The 24,201-nt window shown below is 45.2% G+C and overlaps 1 pseudogene; it reads left to right on the top strand.

Moving 5' to 3' along the window:
- The window catches only part of LOC110503747, a 60,771-nt pseudogene that overhangs the window by 20,367 nt on the left and 16,203 nt on the right, over nucleotides 1-24,201 (top strand).

Genomic DNA, 24,201 nt, shown 5'->3' with positions numbered 1-24,201 from the left:
ACGCATGGCACATTATCAGACATGATTACGGCATAAAAGGGTTTCATGTCAAAACAATGACTCTTTCAGTTGGTGAGCCCCTCTAAGACATCTCTGCCTTTAAGTGTTTCTGCAGGGGTAAAACAGGGAGGGATGCTCCCAATATCCATTCTAAGGTGTTGATGACTCTCCACCTCATAGAAAAGTGTGAAAAATGTGTGTTGGTGTTTTAAGAGAGATGATGATCTCCACAGAGACACCATTCGGATTTGTCACTGTGTCCCCTAATGCAGCCAGTCACCCACAGCTTGAAATGGTTACTAAAGAATTCACTGTGACCCTCACTCATCTCACTCTTTCTCTCTTTTCTTCTCTCTCTTCATCCTCCCCTCCCCCTCTCTCTCTCCCTCCTCTCTTACCCTCCCTCCCTCTGTATACTGTTCTAAACCATTACTCCAGCCATTCTTCTCTTCGTCACAATAACAACCCACTCCCCCTCCTTAGCGAGACGGACAGCGCCTCTTTGGTGTGTGTTGTGTTGTAGACCCTCCTCTCTCAGGCTACGTTCCAAATGGTGCCAGATTCCCTTTTATAGAGAATTATTTTTTTTTACCAGGGTCCATAGGGCTCTGGTCCAAAGCAGTGCAATATATAGGGAATAGGGTGCCATTTTGGATGAGTCCTTAGGGGTTGATTTAATGGAGCCTGACAAAGTGCTGTCAGTGTTGTGTGAGTGTAGCACAACGGGCCTGTCATTGTTTTGTAAGCAGCAGGGTTTCGTTCCCTCCCACTCAGAGAGAGATGGCTAGGGGTTGGCGAGAGACTGAGGTTCAGGAGAAGCAAAGAGGAGACTGAGGAGTAGAGTAATTATGAGCACTATCGCCTGGGTCGTGTTCATATTGAAGCAGGGAGGGACTGGTGCAATAAGACATTTTGTTTTCCGTTGCATGCCCTAATGAACACAACCCTGATGTTTCATCCATCACACTTGAGTCAATAAGCCCTCAGGGTTTACTAATCCATTATCAACCTGCTGTATGTCATGCAGCTGTGACTGTGACTGAATATATCTGCAGGTGTGTTTGTTGTGTATTTGCTGCTCATAGCTTTGCCCAGCTGGTTGTTTACTAATCAAATGCCCTCATCCACTCAAAGGGTCACAGTGTTGGCTACATTTCTGTCTTCATATGGACTTTATTTTTCTTAGCAGGTAGGCTGCATCTGGGCTACCAGCAGTAGGGCTGTAATGCTGTCTTCCTAACCACTTTCATTTCAGCTGTCGTATGGACCGTCATGGATAGACAGCTACACGCTGCTGCCCAAGGGGATATTTGTCTGTCAGCATCTGTCAAAGAGAAAGATAATCCATTTACTTTGTCCACACACACAAACATGCGAGCACAGACACACCAGAGAGAGAACAAGTTGTCTTCAACTAGTTCATTCATTCAACGAGATTACACTTGTAGAGACAAAATCCCTTCCCTGCAGCCTAGTTGCGGTGTGATGTTTAGTGGTTATACTGCCTGTGGCTCTCCTCTGCTTTCAGCCTGCAGCTCGTCTCTTCACAGATGGAACCAGAGCTTTTGGGATTTGTGTGTGGGTGGACACACATACACTTTAGCATAGCCGTGCCAGTGTGTTGCATGCCCAAAATCAGCCCCCTCCCCTGGGACTCCTGTCTGTCAGGCTGTCCTGCTGGCCTGGATGGACAAGTCACTCCCTAATATACATCTAAGTCTTCCACTCTGTGGACAAGTTTCTCTCTTAGCTCCTCCGTTATCCATAGGTTATCCATAGGTTATCCATAGGTTAAATGTAGACAATACAGTCGTAGTGGGGGAGTTAGAGACTTGACTTTGGCCCTGGGGTTGTTGTGGAGCATCGACTGTTAAAAAGTAGTTTGCCTCTGACAGTCTCTTTGGGCTGATGTAACTTTGAGAAATGAACCGAGGCAGACAGCCTGTCCCTGTCCGTCAGGAGTTCATCCCTTCTCGACAACAGATCAGCTAAAGGTCCTCCTCACTACATTAGATAATGGGCACATTTAAACTGATAAAACGGCGTATTAACACGGCAAGCACATCTATTTTAATGACCGTAGGGACTTCTTTATATTTCTACATCTACAGGTACTCATTTCTCTAGTCAATGTCTGTATATTTTACCTTGGCACGAAGGCGCTCACTTAGACTGATATCTTCCAGCACTCAGCTTTACAAATTAGGCCCAGGCAGTTACCAAGGATACCGATTTTTGTCTGAAACGTCAGACTCGTTAGTTGATGCACACTGCTCTCCTCTCCTGTCCCCCTCACCTCTCTCTCTTTCCACTTCTCTTCCATTCTCTTCTTCTCCACTCCTCCCTTTATTGCCTCTCATCCATTTTCTTTCTCTTCAGTAAGAGAAAGCGAAGCATGAAGAAGGAATAGAGAAGGGTGAAAGGTTATCAATTCTTAATAGTGTTGTGAGAAGCGGAGGGAAGGAGGGAGACACTGGTATGAAGAAGTGGAAGTAAGTGAGAAAACACATGAGGAGGAGAAGGGTGGGACTGACTGACTGCAAGCAAGCAAAAGCTGGAAGCCTGTGTAAACCTCTGATCACATCTGTCAGTGCTGCAAAGTACAATGCCTTTCAACACAACATCCCCATACTAGTGTGAATGAAATATAGATGATGATGATGATGATGAAAACAGAGAGGCCTTGGTTCCTATTACCATCCTCCATTTAACACATCCAATCAGACCAGCGCCGGTATGTTCCCTGTATAACTCACATTACAACATTAGGCCTTAATGGGCCTGTGCACAGCCACTCTACATGCATTAGATGTTATGTTCCCTCACCTCTCTGCCTTACACTCTGGTTGGGTTTAACAGCTTCTACGTATATTACATGCCTTCTGGCATAGAACAGAGAGCTATAGCTGTGTTAGTAATTGCCCGGCCTAAGGGGACAAATCAAGTATTTTAAATTGAATTGAACTGTTGTCTTGGGGGCTGTGTGTAACGTGTAGAAACCCAATGGGCAGGGAAGAACAGCCAGGTGTGATATGTAACTGATTTCTGTGTAACTGTTTTTAGGTGCTAAACCCAATGGATGCTATGGACTCCCAGCAGAGAACGCTACCATCGAGAGAGGCCTTGACCCGAAAGAATGGACGAAGAGGTACAATACAAGATACGACACAAACACCTCTCTCTCTCTCTCTCTCATTCCCCCTAACGCCCTCCTCTCCCCTGTCTGTCTCCGTCCCCAGTAATATCCAGTCCATGCGGGAGCAGCTCGACAGCCTAGGGCTCTGCTTTAATTGGGACAAGGTGAGTAATGGGAGGAGCTGAGCACCACCTCCAACCTTCCGGTGGGAGGCTTTGTGTGGGTGGATTACTCTTTTCTCTCGTGTGTGTGTGTATGAATCATCTTGTGGATCCCTCTGCTTCCCTCTCCTCTGACCAGGAGGTGACCACCTGCCTGCCAGACTATTACAGGTGGACCCAGTAGCTGTTCGTCAAGCTCGGCCTATCAGAAAGAGGTAGGTTCGGGATCCTTGATTCTGAGTCTGTCCAATCCTTGTCATAGGCTGTCTCAATATTCCAAAGTGGTTTCCTCTCTTCATCTCCTTTCCATCTCTGCTGACGAGGAGATGACGACACTTTGAACTAATGTGATGCAGTCATGCCCCTGGTATTGTCATGGGCTGTGTGTAGAGCTCCAGGGAGGCAGGATGAGGGAGACACACCCCAGGAGGATGACTCTCAGGCAGGCCACAGAGGCTCAGTGGCCTGGGGAACAGTCTTCAGTAACTATGGAGCCTCCTTTGGCTCTGTGAGGAAAACACATTTTGTATAGTAGATTACAGACAATCAGAAAATCTGTGCTGAAGTGGAGAGGTCATGTAGTTTAATCAGATGCAAGGTATTTTGGCACTCGTATCAGTAGACATCCGTCTCTTTCTCTGATTCGATCAGCTCCTGTGATGTTGGCTTATGTCTGTCTTTGTGTGTAGTTGTAGTAATTGTAATCTGTGCATGTGTGTGTTCCAGGCGGTGGTGAACTGGGACCCTGTGGACCAGACGGTGTTGGCTGATGAGCAGGTGGATGACAGTGGATGCTCCTGGAGGTCTGGAGCTCTGGTGGAGCAGAAATTACTCAAGCAGTGGTTCATTAAGACCACCAACTACGCCAAGGTAGGTGTGTGTGTCTCGTGCGCATGGAGGGTGTATTGGTGATAAGCCCGTCAAGGGTCAAAGGGCATCCTATCAAATCAATCGCACCACCTGCGACTTTTGGCATAATCTGATTGGCTGGCTACATTAGAGGCTGTGTGAGAATGGAAGGGGGGGGGGACCCCTCTGACATCAATCACTGCAGAAACCATGGCAGCCGCTTCAGCCCTGGCTGTGGAACAAACCTGGGCTCAAGTAGGATCTGTTTTATTTCAAATACTTTAGCTGTGATTGAGTGATCTTACCTAGCACAATGGAACCAATGGAATAGCTCCAAAAGTGCAAACTGCAAAGCCCACCCATATGGCACTTCAGACTGGGTCAATCAAATGCTCAGAGTATTTTAAAGAAAATAAATACTACTTGAACCCAGCCCTGGCTGTGTAATCAGCAGCCTGCTGAGAGTGTCATTCCCAGGCTGGCCTCGCCGGTCCTGGCCAGTCTGACTGATGAGAAACCTCCATGTCTCCAGCAGCAGGGTCTCATAATCACTACCAGCCACGCTCTGGGTTGAAATGACCCTCTCTGGAGATTTATTCCACCCATGGGTTAGGCGGCACACTCACAGGCTGAAGAGCGTGAACACATGCAATCACTCACACACACACACACACACACACACACACACAGGCAGCTTGAACCTGTGCACATGGAGTGAGAGTAACTGAAGGTGCACTGATTCAAACCTCTCCAGATGAGGAATGGTTGGTACTGAGAGGCTGTGAGTGGAAGCCTTCCAAACTTATTTGATTGGTGGGCCAGAAGGTCAGGTTCCCTATGCTGCTAGAGCCTTGATTGGTAAGAGTTGCTTGATGTGTGCGTGCATGCTGGTAACATTCCCCTGGTAAAGACATACTCACGCATTAACCAGCAGGCTTCAGCAGTATGACCCTGTCACTAGGGTTGTAAATGGTCTGAATTTTTCCATGGGAAGTTAAGCCCGGGAATTTTGCTTAAATTCATTTAAAGAAATTAGCTTTGCTTTTTTGTGGGATACACATAAGGCAATTCTAGGTCTTGTGGCATATTTTGGTTAAACCATCCCCAATTCAGTAGAATTGCAACCCTCTGCATGCACAGTGCATTCTTCCATCACATGTGCAGTGTACTCTTCTATCACATGTACAGCTGATTCTTAAGATCTTGCACACTAATTAGATGCTATTGAGCTCACACTACTACACTGTCTGAGCCAAGGACTACATGCTTTCTGGTAAGTTTTGATTACGATACTGGGTGGGGTGAATATATTTTATATGACATGCATGATATTTTGTTAACTAGTAAATAGTAGAGTGCCACAAAGTGTGTTTAAGTCATTTCTAACTTGTTAACAATTTCTGCTAGTTAGTTTTTGCTACCGTGTGGGTTTTAGCTTGCTTGAGCCTGCTAACTGAGTGTTAATTCACCTGTTTCCATACATGTTTCATTTTAAAACATTTATCTTACAAAGGAGTTGTTTAATCTAACTATTTATCTGTACATGGAATTGTATTGTTTTGTTTTTTTACAAATGTTTTTCTAATCTTTACACGAAAATGCCACGGGCACTATGTGTGGGGACATTTCACTGCAGCTAATGTAGAAGGAAAAGCTGTGTACATTTGCAAATACTGGGCCAAATCCTATGTGAAGAATGCAACAAAGATGCAGAATAATCTGGCCAAGTGCATAAAATTCCCTCAGCGCTCACAACAAGCAACCTCTGACAAAAGTCTTCTTCTATTCGAGGTGAAAATGATAAACCATTGATAGCAACAGCTCATGGTCCTCCTGGAATCAGAAGTTTTTTTGTGTTTTTTTGTTGTTTGAATTTTAACCCTTTTTTCTCCCCAATTTATCAAGTATCCAATTGTTAGTAGCTACTATCTTGTCTCATCGCTACAACTCCCGTACTGGCTCGGGAGAGACGAAGGTTGAAAGTCATGCGTCCTCCGATACACCACCCAACCAAGCCGGACTGCTCCTTAACACAGTGCGCATCAAACCCGGAAGCCAGCCGCACCAATGTGTCGGAGGAAACACTGTGCACCTGGCAACCTTGGTTAGCGTGCACTGCGCCCGGCCCGCCACCGGAGTCGCTGGTGCGCGATGAGACAAGGATATCCCTACCGGCCAAACCTGTGTATGCAACTGGTTCACCTCTGATGCTCACAGGCAATGTGTATTGGAAGAGATTTCTGAATGGTCTTTGCCCAGCATACAACCCTCCAACCAGACATGCTTTATCTACTCAAGGAGTAGGAGTCTCTCCAAGAAATGGTCCATATCATAGTCTGCCGATATGGACAGTCCCATCAAGAGGATCTTCCTGGATGATGTATTTTGGGAGTGAGTGGTAAGCAGCCTGAAACTCCTGAAACCTATAGCAGTAGCCATTGCATGGATTGAGGGAGACAATGCCATCCTGTCTGATGTTCAGACTCTGCTTGCAGATGTAAGAGAAGAAATCCATACTGCCCTGCCCACTTCACTGTTGCTCCAAGCAGAGGAAACTGCAGTTCTGAAATACATCAAAAAGCGTGAAGACTTCTGCCTGAAGTCCATACACACAGCAGCATACATGTTGGACCCCAAGTATGCTGGCAAGAGCATCCTGTCTGGTGCAGAGATCAACAAGGCCTATGGTGTCATCACTACTGTGTCTCGCCTCCTTGGCCTGGATGAGGGCAAGGTTCTTGGCAGTCTGGCGAAGTTCACTTCCAAGCAAGGGCTTTGGGATGGAGATGCAAAATGGCAGCCGTGCCAACATATCTCATCAGCCACCTGGTCATAGGGACTTTTTGGATCTGAGGCTCTTTCCCCCGATGCCTCCATCATCCTCCAAATCCCACCAACATCAGCCGCCTCAGAGTGCAACTGGTCCTTGTTTGGGAACACACACACCAGAGCACGCAACAGGCTGACCCAATACAAGGGTTGAAAAATTGGTGGCCATCTGGGCAAATCTGAAGCTTTTTGAGCCTGACCATGAGCCATCCTCAACAAGGTTGGAAAGTGACAGTGAAGATGAGGTCTCAGAGCCTGATGTTCAAGAGGTGGACATTGAGGAGGTCCAGGGAGAAGACATGGAAGCCTGAGAGGATGACGGCAGGTAGCCTAGTGGTTAGAGCGTTGGGCCAGGTTGCTAGATCGGTTGCTAGATCAAATCCCCGAGCTGTCAAGGTAAAAATCTGTCGTTCTGCCCCTGAACAAGGCAGTTAACCCACTGTTCCTGGCCCGTCATTGTAAATGAGAATTTGTTCTTAACCGACTTGCCTAGTTAAAGGTTAAATAAAAAAACAACCAAAGCTTTTGTTTCTAGACTATCATTTTACAGATCATTGGAGATCATTCAATATTCCCTTTCTTTTGTTGTTCAGTGAAATCATCCCATGTGAACAGAACTCGTTTCATTAAATTTAAATTCATAACTAAATAGTTTTTTAAAATTTCAATTGGAATAATTTGCAGTTATGTCTACTTATGATAAGTTAAAAGGTTTATGTTTCAGTCTCCATATGATATGGTAAATATATCCTATGCAAAAAACATCTACATTTAAATGGTATTAATATTAATTTGTATATATTTCCATTAATTCCCATCTAGTCCCGTTATTTCCCATATATTCCTTTTAATTCCCACGGAAAGTTTCCACCTCTGAATATTCCCCAAAATGTGCAACCCTACCTGTCACTGCACTTTACATCTGCGATTCTCACACACACACACACACACACACGATGAACACAATTTTTGATGAACACAATACTTACATTGACAATAGATGTTTTCTATTTCGTGCATAATCACACACACTGATGGACTCTCATTTGAACACATCACACTGTAGTGTCATGTAAATCAACAACATGGCATTCACTTCAATTACCAGCCTCACACAGGCTACACATACATTCATCATTTTACACAGGCATACAAACATACACACTATATTAAGCTTTGCTAGATTGTTCCATAGGCAGCCTCAGATATATTCACATGCATGTGTTAAGGTGATCAAATATTTAATGTATGAACGCATGTAGGAGAGATGCTACAAAAGATGCAGGGAAACACACTCGCACGCACCCACACGGACATTGACACGGACACACACAAAAACCTTAGCCACCCTCACTTTATTGATATAGAATTTTACAGCTTTACTAGGTTGCCATGGAAACCCTTGGAATTGGCCCAGCCATAGGCCTACATCTCTGGTTAAACCTGAGGGTTTATGTGGCTCCAATGATGTTGTTTCTTTTCTGGAGACAAAGACACAATTTAGTTTCGTTTTTTTCTCTTCATCTCATGGTTTGAGCAGAGTACCACCTCACCTCCATTCCCCTCAGCGGGCGTTTGTTCTTGGTGACATCGCTGTGACACTTCAAGGCGGGGTGTCTCAGACACCACAGCCTGCTGGCAGCCAGGCTATATGCTCTCACTGGCATTGTTGCTAGGCTGCTTGACTGACACACAGACACCAGCATTTATGGCAAGACACCAATCCTTTTCTCAGTTTCACAGATTCTGTCTTTCTCTCTCTCTCTCTCTGATTGTTTCTCCATCCATGCTTTAGAAACGGTGAAATAACATTGATACACACTGCAATTACAATCATCCTTATCGCCATTGTTAGTATTGGTTGTATTGCTGTTATTGGTGTTATTACAGTGTGTTGGGTAGAGATCTCAGAGGGTGGCTTGGTAATGGGTTGTGACAGTGGGGGAGAGGTATATCAATTTGGTGCTGTTGCCTTTTTATATTCTCCATTCAGACAGAAGAGGAACCCAGCTGGGGCTTTCTGGCCTGCTCCTTGTTGTTATGCATAGCTTCCTTTTAAAAATGTGTGTGTGTGTGTGTGTCTCTCTCTCTTCCTCTCTACATCTGTATCTCCCTCTCATTATGAAACTGTTGAGTCATGAGCGATTGCTTTGCGATAAACGCAAAAGTAGGCCTTGTGGAGGTCAGGATTTCTAAAATCCCTCTGACTACATAATATGAGACGAGGTAGACTGTGGTATTGTGCCAGGAGATTGACTGAGCTTTGGAAGAGCCTCTCGGGGTAAAGAGGTAAAGTCGATGATGTGCTGATCTGGGACTTGAACCCAGTGGGTGTTCCCCAAATGTACACAGTATCTTCATCTAACATTACAATATGATTTAACATCTTTAGGATATATTTAGCATCAATATGATAAAATAAAAAAAAGTATGATGTATCTCTCTCTCTCCCAGCCCCTCCTGGACGCCCTGGCGGAGCTGCCAGAGTGTTACGGGGTCAAGGCCATGCAGGCCAACTGGATTGGAGACTGCACCGGCTGCTACTTCAACTTCCACCTCAAGGTTAGACTCACATGTCTCATCTGTTCCTTCTTGTCAGTCCATCCTGGTTTAGTTTAGACTACTTAGTCTTCCAGGTATAAAAATGTTAAGGTATTCTAGGATTATCACTAGGATTAGTGCATAGATTCTCACCTGCTACATCATTCTCATTCAGCTAGCAGCACCAGTCATCCCTCTGCAACCAGCAATTTAATCAAACATAGTGACTGTGTGTTTATTTCCATTGAAATATCCAATGCATTTTTAGAATGTTGAAAGAGTATTGACATTCTAAAATGGTTTTACTAAAAGCCTATTGTGAACTCCAGTCACCCCAGTCATAGAATTCCTTGCAGCAGACAGAGGAAATGTATTAGGTTGATGCCTTCCTTCCTTATTAAAATCGTAATCATATTTATGGTAAGGGGGGTTGTGACTCTCTCACTGTGTGTGTGTGTGTGTGGGGGGGGGGGGGGGGTTCTCATAAATCAGTCAGATCCTGGCAGAGTGGGTAATTAAAATTAGTGCCATCGGTGGTTTTGTAGATGGGAAGCAGGAACCAGCCCATTACATCTTGAACATTGTCAAGGGTGTTCTGTACTAAATGACTCCCAGAGTATCTGTATTATGATTCTGTATTTTTGGTGACAATTTAATGGGATTTCTGTCAGGCATTAACGTTAAAACATGATCAATTGCTAAATATTGTATACAAACCTCGCTACTGTGTTTTTTTTTCTTACCAACTAGTGTTATGTTGTTTTTTTAAACGCTCCTTTACCCTGATCAACAACAAATGTAGCCAAGTTACTGTCCTGCCATGTATTTATCCATAAACTGTGTGTGTGTCTCTCTATCCTTCCCTCCATGACGGTGAATGGGGAGGAGACGGGGGAGACTCTTGCAGGCTACACCTCCAGCCCAGAGGCAGTGTTTGGGGCTGCCTACCTGTCCATTGTCCCCTCCCACAGACTGCTGCATGGTACCAGCCCAGTCCGCTCAGCTCTGGAGAGAGTCCTGCAGACAGGCAGAGGTAGGAAGGAACCACTGTCCAGACCTGGTAGTCTGTGATCATTTTTAAGTGCTGCTTTAATCTAAAGTGGCTTACAATAAATATTTAGTATATGTGGCCCATTGTAACTCTGTCAGAGCAATGGCACATTTTACTGAACAAAAATATAAACTCAACATGCAACAATTTCAAAGATTTTACTGAGTTACAGTTCAAATAAGAGAATCAGTCAATTGTAATACATTTATTAGGCCCTATTTTATGGATTTCACATGACTGGGAATACAGATATGCATCTGTTGGTCACAGATACATTAAAATGGGCCTCTGGATCACTTCATGGTATTTCTGTGCATTCAAATTGCCATTTATTGGGATTCCCCTGAATCGCTCTCTTTATCTATCTCTTTCTCTCGCTTTCCCTCTCACTCTCTTTCTCACTCCCCCAACTCTGTCACTCTCTTTCACTATCTTGTCTCTGTCTCTCTCTCTGTGTGTGTGTTGATAATGAGGCACCAGGGGAGAAGTGCTGACTCCTGACCTTTGACCCCCAGACTGCCTGACAGAGGTCACAGCTCACAACCTATTTACCAGTCAGGAACTTCCCCTGGTGATCTCCAGCAAGCAGGAGTTTGACGGTCATCTAGACACTGTCATCGGTACGTGGATGTGTGTGTGGGTTTGAACGTCCACATGGCTTGCACATACAGTATGTACTCACTCACTGTGTATTATTGGCCTCTGAGCTTTTGTTCGTCTCTCTGATTGAAATAATCAATTCTATTTATAAATCCCCTTTTACATCAGCCGATGTCACAAAGTGCTATACAGAAACCCAGCCTAAAACGGCAAGCAATACAGATGTAGAAGCATGGTGGCTTGGAAAATTTCATGAATCACATTCAGCCTTTCCCTGTGTCCTGTACATGTTTGTAGATGTCACTGTGCCGGTGTGTCCTTGAGCCTGCAGTGTGTCTCTGTCGTACACTGGGCGTTTGGCTGCTGTGGGAATGTAACTTTAACTCTCTAGAAGGGAGTTCCCTGCTTGGTGCTTTTGGTGTTTTTCTCACTCCACGAGTCCACAAGGAGGGCAATACCCATGAGGAACTAGCCATATCCCAGCAACCCACGGCCCCCTCTTTTTTTTTTAGGCCCTTGAGACCCCGACTGAGTTGAAATTGGTCCAACTTACTGTTAATAGAATACACAAGGTGCAATTTTGAAATTTGGTTGTGCATCAGCAGTCACTCAGTTAGCCCATGTCATTAAAAAAATGTAGGTTGGTAAGTTAGTCTAGCGGCCAGCTACAGTGGGGCAACAAAGTATTTAGTCAGCCACCAATTGTGCAAGTTCTCCCACTTAAAAAGATGAGAGAGGCCTGTAATTTTCATCATAGGTACACTTCAACTATGACAGACAAAATGAGAAAAACAAATTCCAGAAAATCACATTGTAGGATTTTTAATGTATTTATTTGCAAATTATGGTGGAAAATAAGTATTTGGTCACCTACAAACAAGCAAGATTTCTGGCTCTCACAGACCTGTAACTTATTCTTTAAGAGGCTCCTCTGTCCTCCACTCGTTACCTGTATTAATGTATTAATTGTGGACACCTGTCCACAACCTCAAACAGTCACACTCCAAACTCCACTATGGCCAAGACCAAAGAGCTGTCAAAGGACACCAGAAACAAAATTGTAGACCTGCACCAGGCTGGGAAGACTGAATCTGCAATAGGTAAGCAGCTTGGTTTGAAGAAATCAACTGTGGGAGCAATTATTAGGAAATGGAAGACATACAAGACAACTGATAATCTCCCTCGATCTGGGGCCCCACGCAAGATCTCACCCGAGGGGTCAAAATGATCGCAAAAACCCCAGAACCACACGGGGCGACCTAGTGAATGACCTGCAGAGAGCTGGAACCAAAGTAACAGGGACTCAAATCCTGCAGTGCCAGACGTGTCCCCTGCTTAAGCCAGTACATGTCCAGGCCCGTCTGAAGTGTGCTAGAGAGCATTTGGATGATCCAGAAGAAGATTGGGAGAATGTCATATGGTCAGATGAAACCAAAATATAACTTTTTGGTAAAAACTCAACTCGTCGTGTTTGGAGGACAAAGAATGCTGAGTTGCATCCAAAGAACACCATACCTACTATGAAGCATGGGGGTGAAAACATCATGCTTTGGGGCTGTTTTTCTGCAAAGGGACCAGGACGACTGATCCGTGTAAAGGAAAGAATGAATTGGGCAATGTATCGTGAGATTTTGAGTGAAAACCTCCTTCCATCAGCAAGGGCATTGAAGATGAAACGTGGCTGGGTCTTTCAGCATGACAATGATCCCAAACACACCGCCCGGGCAATGAAGGAGTGGCTTCGTAAGAAGCATTTCAAGGTCCTGGAGTGGCCTAGCCAGTCTCCAGATCTCAACCCCATAGAAAATCTTTGGAGGGAGTTGAAGGTCCATGTTGCCCAGCAACAGCCCCAAAACATCACTGCTCTAGAGGAGATCTGCATGGAGGAATGGGCCAAAATACCAGCAACAGTGTGTGAAAACCTTGTGAAGCCTTACAGAAAACGTTTGACCTCTGTCATTGCCAACAAAGGGTATATAACAAAGTATTGAGATAAACTTTTGTTGTTGACCAAATACTTATTTTCCACCATAATTTGCAAATAAATTCATAAAAAATCCTACAATGTGATTTTCTGGATTTTTTTCTAATTTTGTCTGTCATAGTTGAAGTGTACCTATGATGAAAAGTACAGGCCTCTCATCTTTTTAAGTGGGAGAACTTGCACAATTGGTGGCTGACTAAATACTTTTTTGCCCCACTGTATCTAAACTTATAGGAAGCATGGTCGAGTTACCGACTGCGGTGGGGCTCATTGTTTAACAGTTATCATATTAAAAACTGCAAACATTTGCCTCCACACTATTGCAAAATGTGTAGAATTGCAGGGAATTAGTGTTATAAAATGTTATGTGTGTGATAAATGTACTGTGTGTGTGTGTGTCCCTGGCAGGTATCGCCGACAGGAGTGTAGAGGATGCTTCTGTGGCCAGGGCTCTGGGTCTGAGCTGGAGCCCAGTCCTGAAGAGCCAGAAGGATGGAGGACACACACTGCTCAACTCTGGACACATAGCAACACACACTGTCACTCTACACAACGTTACCAGTAAACCAGCTTTTTAGTCATTCTACCAATTTTTTTATGGCTATTAATGGAAGACCCTTATTTATGGTTGAATTAAGTATCGGCAAATAGTTGTTTTGTTTTCGTGAATTCGTGTCTGTTTGAGCTCATAAGCTGTCATCCTGTTCTCTCTCCGTCCATCCCCCTCTTCTGTGTAGTTCACAGGCCTCAGCAGGGAGGAGGCATTTGACTCCATTACCCAGAAGGCCAGAGAGAAAAGTGGGTGGCCACCTGACCAGCACCAAGCTCAGGGATTGGCTGATTTCCCGGCAGCGGTACTGGGGCATGCCCATCCCCATGGTGCATTGTGGGTCTTGTGGTCCTGTGGCGGCCCCTGAGGAGCAACTTCCAGTCACCCTCCCCAAACTACTGTCCCTTACGGGGAAGGGGGCATCCCCTCTGGAGCACGCTGATGATTGGATCAGCTGTACCTGTCCCAGGTGAGAATACACTGACACTCTGAGTGAGGTGTGAGAACACTTCAGTTGCATACCAAATGGCACTCTATTCCCTACGTAGCACACTGCTCTTGACCAGGACCCATCAGCCTGGGTCAGAATCTAATGCCATCCGGTCAAATGTCCAGTTTGGAAATGAATGCCGGTGCTGTCAGTTGGATTGGAAGTTCATAGCTAGTTCACAAACATAAGTGACGGAGTTCACTTTATTCCACTTACTTATCAAATAATTTTTCCAAGGTTGTATATCTTTCTCAATGGTTAGTCAGCGACTTGCTCTCTTGCTCTTAGGTTCAGGCAATTATTTCTGGTGCTTTCAGTTTTCTACTCCGTCAGTTTCCCCTTTTTGCCTGTACTAAAAGTCAGGATAAATGAGTCCAAGGCCAGATCAGCTTTGAGTACCGACACCCTCCCTGTGATTTCAGAGAGTATACAGAAGGCATCCCATATGGATTCTGGTCAAAAGTAGTGCACTATAAAGTGAATAAGGTGCCATTAGTGATTCAACCACTGTGTATTGAGGATATGAATACCAGCTAGTTTTTAACACACAAGGACCAGGGTTATGTAATGAGTGACAGATGTCACAGTGGTTATATATACCAGCTGAAGCCTACATGCCAGGCATGTCTATGCCCCCACCACACACACACATGGCACCAGGGTTATGTAATGAGTGACAGATGTCACCGTGGTTATATAAACCAGCTGAAGCCTACATGCCAAGCATGTCTATGCCCCCACCACACGCACGCGCGGGACCAGGGTTATGTAATGAGTGACAGATGTCACAGTGGTTATATAAACCAGCTGAAGCCTACATGCCAAGCATGTATATGCCCCCACCACACGCACGCGCGGGACCAGGGTTATGTAATGAGTGACAGATGTCACAGTGGTTATATAAACCAGCTGAAGCCTACATGCCAAGCATGTCTATGCCCCCACCACACGCACGCGCGGGACCAGGGTTATGTAATGAGTGACAGATGTCACAGTGGTTATATAAACCAGCTGAAGCCTACATGCCAAGCATGTCTATGCCCCCACCACACGCACGCGCGGAACCAGGGTTATGTAATGAGTGACAGATGTCACAGTGGTTATATAAACCAGCTGAAGCCTACATGCCAAGCATGTCTATGCCCCCACCACACGCACGCGCGGGACCAGGGTTATGTAATGAGTGACAGATGTCACCGTGGTTATATAAACCAGCTGAGGCCTACATGCCAAGCATGTCTATGCCCCCACCACACACACACATGGCACCAGGGTTATGTAATGAGTGACAGATGTCACCGTGGTTATATAAACCAGCTGAGGCCTACATGCCAAGCATGTCTATGCCCCCACCACACACACACATGGCACCAGGGTTATGTAATGAGTGACAGATGTCACCGTGGTTATATAAACCAGCTGAGGCCTACATGCCAAGCATGTCTATGCCCCCACCACACACACACATGGCACCAGGGTTATGTAATGAGTGACAGATGTCACCGTGGTTATATAAACCAGCTGAGGCCTACATGCCAAGCATGTCTATGCCCCCACCACACACACACATGGCACCAGGGTTATGTAATGAGTGACAGATGTCACCGTGGTTATATAAACCAGCTGAGGCCTACATGCCAAGCATGTCTATGCCCCCACCACACACACACATGGCACCAGGGTTATGTAATGAGTGACAGATGTCACCGTGGTTATATAAACCAGCTGAGGCCTACATGCCAAGCATGTCTATGCCCCCACCACACACACACATGGCACCAGGGTTATGTAATGAGTGACAGATGTCACCGTGGTTATATAAACCAGCTGAGGCCTACATGCCAAGCATGTCTATGCCCCCACCACACAAAGACAGGCAGACGGTGACTGTCAATGAAATGCTGCTCGTTAAACAGCGGTTGCATCCCAGATGGCACCCTATTTCCTATATAGTGCAGTACTATTGGCCAAGGTCCACAGGGCAAACCCAGCTTCTCATGACGAAGACCCTCACCAACATAGGATTTCTTCATTCAATTCCTCCTTTAAAAAAATGATAGTTCCATAATTGGACATGGAATTGTGGTACAGTAACTAGGAAATGCTGTTTCAACAGCTCAGTCAGACAGTCATACAGAGAGAGAGATGGGGTCGTCTGTTCTGACGGCTCTATCCAGAGACGTTCTCCTCCTCTTCCTTGTCTCTCCATCTCTTGTTGACGGCGTCTGAGGAAATTCACTCTCTTAACTCAACAATCATGTCCAATTAACCGTGGGGTGGAGGGTACAGAAGGTGTTTGATGAGAGATGGTGGGGGAGATGGAGCTTTATCTGTCTGTCTCGTCCTTGAGAAGTAATTTCCTCCACCGCTGATATTGTCTCTGCTCCCTGTCTGCCTACTGTTGTGAATTGGCCCCTCAGTTGAACCCTGTGTGTAATTAGTCCAGCTAGCTTGCTACACCAGGATAGTGTTTTTGATTCCCGTTTTGGCTTGCCTGGTGACATCACCAGGCGGTATAAGTTAATAGACCAAAAACAAAGAGAGTTCCAAACCTTTCTGCCAATAACAGCTAGTTATCAGGTTACACATCCCTCCCATCAGGCCCCCTTCAGTTAGGTCCCTCACTCCCTTATGTCGTAGATAAATTCTTGCTTGGGGGAAAAACATGTTTTTTTCTTCTTTTTGACCATTTTAATGAAAAACTATTACAGTAAGGAACTAAATTGTTCTTGCTTCTGATGCCACATCTGTCTGATTCTCCCCGAATCTGGCACACACATACACTTTCAGTTTATTTTTGCTATCTGGTTGGAATTGTAGCTCCGCTACTCTGTCATTCCTGAAATTAGCCTATATACAGCTGGACAGGGAATAACCATAGTCGTAGATAGCACATGTGTCCAACAATCACAGGCCCCCAGGACTCTGGAACTGTATGTCTGTCAAATTACAATAATCTGTACCCTGAATGGTCGTTTGGAGAGAGGGAAAACCACAGGAGAGTGGTGTACAGCCGCATGGAATTCTTGGAATACTATAATGCCTCTTCTGTGTGGGTTTTTTATTCTTTATTTAGCTATTTTGTCATGAAAGGCTCTTTGGTATGATGGTGCATTTTGAACTCATGAAATGGCACCTGGGTATTAACCTGCTACACCTCAGCCTTGTTGCTAAGCATCCCCTCTGCCTTATTATAGACTGGCTGTGTGTGTGTGTGTGCGTGCGTGTGTGTGTGTGGTGTGTGTGTGTGTGTGTGTGTATGGTGTGTGTGTGAGAGATTGTTTATGAAGAGGGGTATTCTCACTTTAAGAGTAAAGTGTGAGGGTGTGTTGATATGCTTGTGTGTGACAACTTTTGCCTGTTTGTGCCATTAAAAGCGCCATACTACAGGGGACCAGGTATGGTGCTGTAGTGTTCTTCTCTAGTGTTGCTGATGGTCTTCCTGGCATGGTGATTCTGACTGGGTGCTGTAGTGTTCTTCTCCAGTGTTGCTGATGGTCTTCCTGGCATGGTGATTCTGACTGGGTGCTGTAGTGTTCTTCTCCAGTGTTGCTGATGATCTTCCTGGCATGGTGATTCTGACTGGGTGCTGTAGTGTTCTTCTCCAGTGTTGCTGATGGTCTTCCTGGCATGGTGATTCTGACTGGGTGCTGTAGTGTTCTTCTCCAGTGTTGCTGATGGTCTTCCTGGCATGGTGATTCTGACTGGGTGCTGTAGTGTTCTTCTCTAGTGTTGCTGATGGTCTTCCTGGCATGGTGATACTGACTGGGTGGTTCTATACTATTGAGACTCATTAAACAGTGAGACACATTCTCAGTTCCAATGTGCATGTTGAAAGTAGGTACATTTTTTTTTGTTTTTTTGTTACTCGCCTTTGCCAGTGTTGCTCTCAGCGTTGCTCTCTGTGAGGCTGACAGATGAGCAGTGTGTACAGAGAGCTCTGTTTGGATTGGATGAAAAGGGCCTGGGATGGAACTTCCAAAAAACACACCAAGCTGGTGCACACACACCCACCCACCCACCAAGCTGGCATGGTGCTGGCTGGTTCTGTGTCCCTCTGGCAGTGCTATTTAGGCAGGGCACAGGAGCAGGGATCTGATGGCTGTGTAGTGTAGTGGTTCCAGCCTGACTGTGGCATCTCCTATGGGACATGACCTCCACAGACCGATGGTTCCAGCTCACATTAGATACACACTACACAGGCCAGTCCTCTGGACACTTTATGCTTCCAAACTAAACTAACAAAAGTAATTTCACAATAGGACAATGGAGGAGATGTTTATAATTTCTAAAATGACTGCACTCTTACCTCTTTCATGTGTCACTATAAATAAGAAACGGCGATTCAAACCAGCTAGCTAGCTACATGACAAAATATCCACGAAGACTTGAGCCGTGTCATGTTCAATCATTATACTGTGTTTGACATTTGGAGTCATATCTGCCTCCAGCGCTAATGCCCTCCTGCTGGAAATTAGGTTCAAGTGCTAACTGTTACATTTGTTGCATTGTTTTAAATGCACATTAAATAAATGTTGTTCTGGTTCTATTTGACCCCTCTCTCCTGTTGTGTCTTGTCAGGTGTAAAGGGCCGGTCAGAAGGGAGACCGACACCATGGACATGTTTGTGGACTCATCCTGGTACTATTTCAGATACACTGACCCCCACAACCAAGACAGGTGAGATACACTGACCCCCACAACCAAGACAGGTGAGATACACTGACCCCTACAACCAAGACAAGTGAGATACACTGACCCCCACAACCAAGACAGGTGATCTGGGATTTTCCCTTCCTCTGTCTGTAGTATCGCTCTCTCTGTTTGTCTTATCTATCTTCCTATCCCCCCAAAAATATAATCTCTACTTTTACATCAGTCAGTACCAGTTCCTACAACATGAAAGAGGGATAGAGAGAGGGAGTGTTGTAGGACCTGGTACTGACTGATTTAAAAGGGAAGATTAGAGATTATATTTTTTGGGACTGTTCCAAAATGAAACAGAAGTAGAGACAAAAGTCACCTTAGGTAAATAGTTTTGTATACAACGAGAATCTAGACAAATATTACAAATGTAATATACATTGTCCATTTAATCACTGACAAATGTTTTTTCCACCCAGACATCAGCGCATCATTTTACACTTCCTCTCAAACAGATAATTTCGTACACACGCAAACAAGATACACATATATCCTTAACTTGTATTCCCTGCTGATGGAGATTATAAACTCCTGGCCGTTAGCTGCTGGGGCGGTGGCGATACCCAGAGCTTTAACAAAAGAGATTAATTTCCCCAAAGGCAGGACTTGTCTTTCCTTCACTGACCTTGCTGGGTAAATCCATTTAAATTCTATCACATTTTGACAACACCCCTTTTGATTCGAACAAAACCTTACATACATATTTCCCATTTGTTGAAGTGCTCAGAAAGTGACGTTTTGGACCCGAATGCCCAAACAGTTGAGAGATAAAGAGGCTCAAAGTTGACCCATTGTTGTATAGTGCCCAGTACCAGGATACATCCAAGTCTTCATCACTGGAAAAGATAAACAGTTGAGATTGATATCATTTAAAAGCCTATAAACAGGGTTGTCAAACTATTTCATCATTTATGGAATTTTTATTTTTTATATATATCAGTTGAAGTTACACTTTAGCCAAATACATTTAAACTCAGTTTTTCACAATTCCTAATCCGAGTAAAAATTCCCTGTCTTAGGTCAATTAGGATGACAGCTGCCTGGTCCAATGGTGTTTATACTTGCGTACTATTGTTTGTACAGATGAACGTGGTACTTTCAGGCGTTTGGAAATTGCTCCCAAGGATGAACCAGACTTGTGGAGGTTACACATTTTTTTCTGAGCTTTTGGGGAAATTATTTTGGTTTTCCCATGATGTCAACAAGGAGGCACTGAGTTTGAAGGTAGGCCTAGAGATACATCCACATGTACACCTCCAATTGACTCAAATTATGTCAATTAACCTATCAGAAGCTTCTAAAGCCATGACATCATTTTCTGGAATTTTCCAAGCTGTTTAAAGGCACAGTGAACTTAGTGTATGTAAACTTCTGACCCACTGGAATTGTGATACAGTGAATTCTAAGTGAAATAATCTGTCTGTAAACAATTGTTGGAAAATGACTTGTGTCATGCACAAAGTAGATGTCCTAACCGACTTGCCAAAACTATAGTTTATTAACAATAAATGTGTGGAGTGGTTGAAAAATGGGTTTTAATGACTCCAACATAAGTGTATGCAAACTTCCGACTTCAACTGTATGTGTGTGTGTGTGTGTGTATATATACAGTGGGGAGAACATGTATTTGATACACTGCCGATTTTGCAGGTTTTCCTACTTACAAAGCATGTAGAGATCTGTAATTTTTATCATAGGTACACTTCAACTGTGAGAGACGGAATCTAAAACAAAAATCCAGAAAATCACATTGTATGATTTTTAAGTAATTCATTTGCATTTTATTGCATGACATAAGTACACTGCTCAAAAAAACACTAAAAAAACACATCCTAGATCTGAATGAATGAAATATTCTTATTAAATACTTTTTCTTTACATAGTTGAATGTGCTGACAACAAAATCACACAAAAATTATCAATGGAAATCAAATTTATCAACCCATGGAGGTCTGGATTTGGAGTCACACTCAAAATTAAAGTGGAAAACCACACTACAGGCTGATCCAACTTTGATGTCATGTTCTTTAAACAAGTCAAAATGAGGCTCAGTAGTGTGTGTGGCCTCCACGTGCCTGTATGACCTCCCTACAACGCCTGGGCATGCTCCTGATGAGGTGGCGGATGGTCTCCTGAGGGATCTCCTCCCAGACCTTGACTAAAGCATCCGCCAACTCCTGGACAGTCTGTGGTGCAACGTGGCGTTAGTGGATGGAGCGAGACATGATGTCCCAGATGTGCTCAATTGGATTCAGGTCTGGGGAACGGGCGGGCCAGTCCATAGCAGCAATGCCTTCCTCTTGCAGGAACTGCTGACACACTCCAGCCACATGAGGTCTAGCATTGTCTTGCATTAGGAGGAACCCAGGGACAACCGCACCAGCATATGGTCTCACAAGGGGTCTGAGGATCTCACCTCGGTACCTAATGGCAGTCAGGCTACCTCTGGCGAGCACATGGAGGCCCCCCAAAGAAATGCCACCCCACACCATAACTGACCCTCCGCCAAACCGGTCATGCTGGAGGATGTTGTAGGCAGCAGAATGTTCTCCACGGCGTCTCCAGACTGTCACGTCTGTCATATGTGCTCAGTGTGAACCTGCTTTCATCTGTGAAGAGCACAGGGCGCCAGTTGCGAATTTGCCAATCTTGGTGTTCTCTGGCAAATGAAAAACGTCCTGCACGGTGTTGGGCTGTAAGCACAACCCCCACCTGTGGACGTCGGGCCCTCATACCACCCTCATGGAGTCTGTTTCGGACCGTTTGAGCAGACACATGCACATTTGTGGCCTGCTGGAGGTCATTTTGCAGGGCTCTGGCAGTGCTCCTCCTGCTACTCCTTGCACAAAGGCAGAGGTAGCGGTCCTGCTGCTGGGTTGTTGCCCTCCTACGGCCTCCTCCATGTCTCCTGATGTACTGGCCTGTCTCCTGGTAGCGCCTCCATGCTCTGGACACTACACTGACAGACACAGCAAACCTTCTTGCCACAGCTCGCATTGATGTGCCATCCTGGATGAGCTGCACTACCTGAGCCACTTGTGTGGGTTGTAGACTCCGTCTCATGCTACCACTAGAGTGAAAGCACCACCAGCATTCTAAAGTGACCAAAACATCAGCCAGGAAGCATAGGAACTGAGAAGTGGTCTGTGGTCCCCACCTGCAGAACCACTCCTTTATTGGGGGTGTCTTGCTAATTGCCTATAATTTCCACCTGTTGCCTGTTCCATTTGCACAACAGCATGTGAAATGTATTGTCAATCAGTGTTGCTTCCTAAGTGGACAGTTTGATTTCACAGAAGTGTGATTGACTTGGAGTTACATTGTGTTCCCTTAATTTTTTTGAGCAGTGTATTTGATACATCAGAAAAGCAGAACTTAATATTTGGTACAGAAACCTTTGTTTACAATTACAGAGATCATACGTTTCCTGTAGTTCTTAACCAGGGTTGCACACACTGCAGCAGGGATTTTGGCCCACTCCTCCATACAGACCTTCTCCAGATCCTTCAGGTTTCGGGGCTGTCGCCGGGCAATACGGACTTTCAGCTCCCTCCCAAAGATTTTCTATTGGATTCACGGAGACACTATCGACATACAGCTGGCTGGTTATGCTTTGCACCGTCAGGATAGAACAGCGGCGTCTGGTAAGACAAGGGGCGGCGGTCTATGCTTTTTTATACATAACAGCAGGTGCACGATCTCGAAGGAAGTCTCAAGCTATTGCTCGCCTGAGGTTGAGTATCTCATGATAAACTGTAGACCACACTACCTACCTAGAGTATTCATCTGTATTTTTCGTAGCTGTTTACATACTACCACAGTCAGAGGCTGGCACTAAGACAGCATTGTATGAGCTGTATTCTGCCAAAGGCAAACAAGAAAACGCTCACCCAGAGGCGGCACTCCTAGTAGCCAGGGACTTAAATGCAGGGAAACTTAAATCCGTTTTCCCAAATTTCTAAAAACCCTGGACCACCTTCACTTCACACACAGAGACGCATACAAAGCTCTCACTCGCACTCCATTTTACAAATCTGACCATAATTCTATCCTCCTGATTCCTGCTTACAAGCAAAAATTAAAGCAGGAAGCACCAGTGTATAGATCAATAAAAAGTGGTCAGATGAAGCAGATGCTAAGCTGCTGTTTTGCTAGCACAGACTAGAATATGTTCCATTGGCTTCATCAATAAGTGCATCGATGACGTCGTCCCCACAGTGACTGTATGCATATACCCCAACCAGAAGCCATGGATTACAGGCAACATCCACACAAACTAAAGGGTAGAGCTGCCGCTTTCAAGGAGCAGGACTGTAACCCGGAAGCATATAGGAAATTCCGCTATGCCCTCCGAAGAACCATCAAACAGGCAAAGTGTCAATACAGGACTAAGATTGAATCGTGCTACACCGGTTCCGACCAACCGTTACAAAGGGAAGCACAGCCGAGAGCTACCCAGTGACACAAGCCTACCAGACGAGCTAAACTACTTCAATGCTCGCTTCAAGGCAAATAACACTGAAACATGCATAAGAGCACCAGCTGTTCTGGAAGACTGTGTGATAACTCTCTCCGCAGCCGATGTGAGTAAGAACTTTAAACAGGTCAACATTCACAAGGCCGCAGGGCCAGATGGATTACCAGAACTTGTACTGCGAGCCCCATGAACCTCTCGATCGCGGCCGGCTGCGACAAAGCCTGGGCTCGAACCGAGAATCTCTGGTGGCACAGCCTTAGACCACTGCACCACCCGGGAGACGCAATACCAACATGTTTTAAGCAGACCACCATAGTGCCTGTGCCCAAGAACACGAAGGTAACCTGCCTAAAACTACCCACCCTTAGCACTCACGTCTGTAGCCATGAAGTGCTTTGAAAGGCTGGTCATGGCTCACATTAACACCATTATCCCAGAAACCCTATACCCACTCCAATTTGCATACCACCCCAACAGATCCACAGATGATGCAATCTCTATTGCACTCCACACTGCCCTTTCCCACCTGGACAAAAGGAACACCTATGTGAGAATCCTGTTCATTGACTACAGCGCAGCGTTCAACACCATAGTGCCCTCAAAGCTCATCAAAAAGCTAAGCCATCCCCAGGTGGTAAGGGTAGGTAACAACACATCCTCCACGCTGATCCTCAACACAGGGGCCCCTCAGTGTTGACTCCAACACCATCATTAAGTTTTCCTATGACACAACAGTGGTAGGACTGATCAACTACGAGACAGCCTATAGGGAGGAGGTCGGAGACCTGGCCGTGGGGTGCCAAGACAACAACCTCTCCCTCAATGTGAT

Source organism: Oncorhynchus mykiss, chromosome 3, assembly GCF_013265735.2.
Source record: "Oncorhynchus mykiss isolate Arlee chromosome 3, USDA_OmykA_1.1, whole genome shotgun sequence".
Classification (NCBI taxonomy): domain Eukaryota; kingdom Metazoa; phylum Chordata; class Actinopteri; order Salmoniformes; family Salmonidae; genus Oncorhynchus; species Oncorhynchus mykiss.
The sequence above is the reverse complement of the archived record's forward strand: the minus strand, read 5'-3'. Positions and strand labels throughout refer to the sequence as shown.